The following is a 3,995-nucleotide window of genomic DNA, read 5'->3' as shown; positions in this document are numbered from 1 at the left end:
CCGGGCTCGGCGCCCCCGGCCGCGCCGCGCTTACTCAGACTCGCGGGCAGGCTGCGCCGTCGGCCGCGGGCACGAAAGCGGGCGCCGCGCAGCAGCGTCCCCCGGCGCCGCTTCCGTCGCTCCGCATCGTCCTCCTCCGGCCGAGGGGCCGCCGCCGTCGCCACGGTCTAGCCCGGAGCTCCCGCAGCGCGGCTCGCGGCGGCTCCACTTCCGGCCCCCGCTCGGGTGTCGCCGGCAAATGCCCCCGCCGGCTCCCACATAACCCGCTCTCCGCCGGCTCTCCCCGAGTGGGGACCGCGGCCCGTGCTCCCGAGCATGCGCAGAACCCGCGGGACGGGGAGTTCCCGCGACGGTGGCCGGGACGGGAAAGAGACCTCGGCACGGGCCTGCTCCGCCAAGAGGGAGGCGGATCGCGTCGTCTCACCCTGTTCTCAGCGCCGTGAGACCCTCGCGTTCCGCGTCCGAGGCCTCTAGGGTTGGGGGAGGAGCCGGACCGCGGGCAAGGCCATCCCGGAGCCAGTGGCCTGCAGAGCGAGACGCGGTTTTGTGCAGTAGAGATTGTGTCTCTGCCTGATGGGGTCGTTAGGGGTGTCGCAGTGAGTTCCAGGATCTAAAGCGCTTGCATCACGATTTTTTCCTCTTTTTGCCTCTGTCGGAGTGGCCTGGCAAGGGCGAATGCAGGCTTCGTGAGGCCTGAACCTTTACACACCGGAGAGCACTTTTAAAGAGAAAGAAGGGGGAAATTACCTTATTGTTGCAAATTTTGCAGACGTGTACAACCGTGGGGACACGTTGTCGGACCCCTCTTGGGACCTGGGCGATGCTCCCCACACAAATGAGCCCTGGGAACGAGGACTTGGTCGTCAGTTTGACTGCCAGCCACCTGTGCACCAAATTGTATAGAGTTGTTTGTTTGAGATGTGTGTCTCTCCCCTCCCTAGTCCACGGGCCCTATTTTAAATATAGACCGAGGCTGTTGCATACGTTTTTGTTGTTGCTTGGGTTTTGTTTTTGTTTAACATTTGTATCCTGATACCAGATGGGGAGCTCTGGGTCAAAGCTGAGCTCTTGATTTCACAGCTTCTCGTCTTCAGTCGCCTAGTAAGTGCCAAGCAGGCAAGTAGACCATTTACATAAATAAATTAGTAATCACAGCAACTCTAGAAGATACTTAGGGAAAAGCCTCTGATGCTCTTTGAACTAAGCAGCTAAAATGACATGATAAAACAGAGACTGGGCTTTGAATCACTTTGGAGCTTGTGTTGTAGCGGGAAGACAGAGGAGGGATCGTGACACCAAGATATTATAGGAAGTGGCAACTTTATTACGCTGGCGGGATCGAGGGCTAAAGCGTCCAAATCGAGCCCCGCAGAACAGGAGAAGCGGGGTCTTATACCCTTGCTTAGGTAAGGGAGGGGGTCGTGTTGAGTGATTGCATATTTCCTTTGGAATCTTACAAGGTTGTACTCAGCAAAATTAGATCTTTCAAAGAACAAATGGTCTCCAGGAACTGCAGGGTTGTAAACTGTCAACTCTAGAAGAGGGGTTTTGGATAAGTCTGTGAATTAGTTACTCTTTTGCATTTCCACGAGAGCCATCAGTCTGTAGCTATTTGGCCTTTTTCAGACAAAACCATCCTGGCCCTGGTGGGTCTTTAAAGCTTGCAGCTTGGCTTTCAGAAGGAAATACCTTTAACTGCTACCAATCCCCCTTTCTGCCACAGGGTTAGTGGGAGACATTCTGTCATCCCAAGTGATTGCCATGGGGCCAACTGCTGATTCTGAAGCAGCTACTCATGTGTTTCTGCGTTCATTCACTCAATCATACAAGAAATATATTTGAGCATTTGCCGCATTCTGCCACGGTGTGGCTCCATAATTCATGGCTCTCTCATATCACTCAAGTGAAATCCAGTCTCTGACATTGTAGGATTTCGGGAGAGGTTGAAGACGGTGCCAATGTACACACATGTGCCCACTCATAATACAGGCAAGTGGGGGTTCCTCTAAGTTAGCACTGTTGTGTTCCTCCAAAGTGAACTGGGTATTTAAGTTCAATAGTAGATAGAGGAACTACCCATAAGACAGTATCATATGGCTTTGCAACATCACGGATGATTTCAGAGAAATATTCAGGTAATAGGTGAATTAGATATACAAGCAAAATAGCTTAATGTTCTTGGGCTCTAAGTTCTAACTCCACTACAAACAACCCCTGTTAATTAAATGTGTCCATTTTGGAAAATGAGGATTTTGTACATTAGATGACCCCTAAGGGTGCTTAACAGCTTTAAAATGTTTTATCAGAGCCCATTGCAGCAAAATTTCACTTTCATCTTAAGGCAACGATATTTTATACTAAAAGGAAATAATTCTAGAAGCGATTTCTGCCACACTTTATGGATAACTTCTCACTTCATTGTGGAAGAGGACAGATCATAGCAAAGTTTCGGGTGAAATCAATGAATTCTTGGGACATAAGAACTGGGTTTGTTTTCATTTATAAATCCTGAATACCTAGCACAATTTACTGTATCCTAGTAGGTGCTCAAGAAATATTTATCAAATAACTATTTTGAATCCTTAACCAGATGAATCCATAGTTGATTTCTGAGCATGCAATCGTTTATGTATTGTAAATAATGCATTGTTATGAATTATGTATTATTTCTGTATTAAGAGACAAGAAATCAGATCACAGTAGCAAACGTCATGATAAAGCAAACAGAAAAGAAAAAGAAAACAGCCTTAGGTAGTTTTGCAAAATCCTATTTTTCTCTTTATATGCAACAGTAGACGTTTGGGGTGGGAGGTTGTCTTCTCTCCTGGGCAATTTCACAACCAGCAATACTAGTACAGTTACTATTAGGGTTACTGTTAGGGTTAGGGTCTATAGTGGGCACAGCACCGCTGGAGCCAGCGTGCCAGAGGTGCGCGCTGGCCACCAAAGATCGGAATAACACAAAGATTTGCGACACACCAAGAGATGAAAAAGAAAAGATTTATTTAAGAAAAGATCACTTTCCACAGACAGGAAGAAGGCCAGCACTCTAAGATGAGTATGGCCTTGAAGGCTGGGGAACTGGGTATATTTAAAGCTCTCGGAGAGGAGTTTGGTTCAAGAAGCAGGTTTAAAGTTGCATTTTTTGATGTAGATAACACAAATCACCAGGTCCCGGTATCTCATGACTCCAGGTGGTGAACTGGAGGCCGGTTACAGTAAACTTATTAACAATACATCAAGGCCAGAAGCACAGATGCCTCCCTGGGTGGATAATTTGTAGACCTTGAGGTCTGCTTTATGATTACAATGGGCAGATACTGGTCATGTCTGAGGGATCTGGGTTTCTGAAAAGACAAAGTCAGCAAAGTTCATCTTTATTGAAAGCATGCGTTCCTCCAGGACACAGCTCTCACTTTCTCATTATTGTGTCAAGACTTAGGAACAAAACAAAGTGGCTTCTCGCTTTCAGTCCGTCCTTTCAGTTACCAACTCTTTTGCGTGGGGAGAACCAGAACTCCGAGAGGCTGTCCCTTGCTGAGGGCTCTCTGGCTTAGAGTCCCACCATGGAGCCAGCGCAGAAAGTGATCTGAGATCTCGCTCATCCACAAAAACCCTCTGGTGTAGGAGTCAACCGCCTGCAGAGAGCACCTGCTGCGGAGGCTAACGGGAAGCGCTTGCAATCACTCGGGTATCCAGGATCCCGGGGATCCTGTCTCTGCTCCGTGGCTGGGCTACCAGACCTCCCGCCACGCCCCCCAGCGCCACTGCGCCTGCGCATAGTGTCCTCGTGACGTCACGATTTCCCGCCCTTCGGTTTGCCGCTGCGCCTGCGCGGCGAGCAGCTGGCGGAACCGGCCTTTTCGGGCTTCAGCTTCCGGTTTGGCGGCTGCGCCTCGGGCTTGACGTCAGGTGGAAGGCGTGTGCGGTGCCAAGGGGGCGGGGTGTGGGGGGCGACACGTGGGGAAGGAGGTGGGGCGGCAGGTGGGGAGGAT

At 50.0% G+C, this 3,995-nt stretch overlaps 2 protein-coding genes across 3 annotated transcripts in view; one reads left to right on the top strand and one right to left on the bottom strand.

Annotated features, from left to right (window-relative positions):
- The window catches only part of ABHD13 (abhydrolase domain containing 13), a 14,674-nt gene extending 14,353 nt beyond the window's left edge, over positions 1-321 (bottom strand). Inside the window, exon 1 of the mRNA XM_008062566.2 lies at positions 35-321. The gene's annotated coding sequence lies outside the window, so the exon portion shown is untranslated. The remainder of the gene's footprint in view (positions 1-34) is intronic.
- A 478-nt stretch (positions 322-799) lies between these two features.
- The window catches only part of LIG4 (DNA ligase 4), a 10,748-nt gene continuing 7,552 nt past the window's right edge, over positions 800-3,995 (top strand). The window contains exon 1 of one of the 2 annotated variants that reach the window (XM_008062564.2): positions 800-1,101. The gene's annotated coding sequence lies outside the window, so the exon portion shown is untranslated. Of the gene's footprint in view, positions 1,102-3,845; positions 3,913-3,995 lie in introns of those variants that run through there. The other variant, XM_021714745.1, reaches the window with a different exon arrangement.

The sequence above is a fragment of the Carlito syrichta genome, unplaced genomic scaffold, assembly GCF_000164805.1.
Source record: "Carlito syrichta isolate Samal-C Ts95f unplaced genomic scaffold, Tarsius_syrichta-2.0.1 Scaffold305753, whole genome shotgun sequence".
Taxonomy (NCBI): Eukaryota; Metazoa; Chordata; class Mammalia; order Primates; family Tarsiidae; genus Carlito; species Carlito syrichta.
Note: the sequence above shows the minus strand (reverse complement) of the source record. Positions and strands in the feature narration are given on the sequence as shown.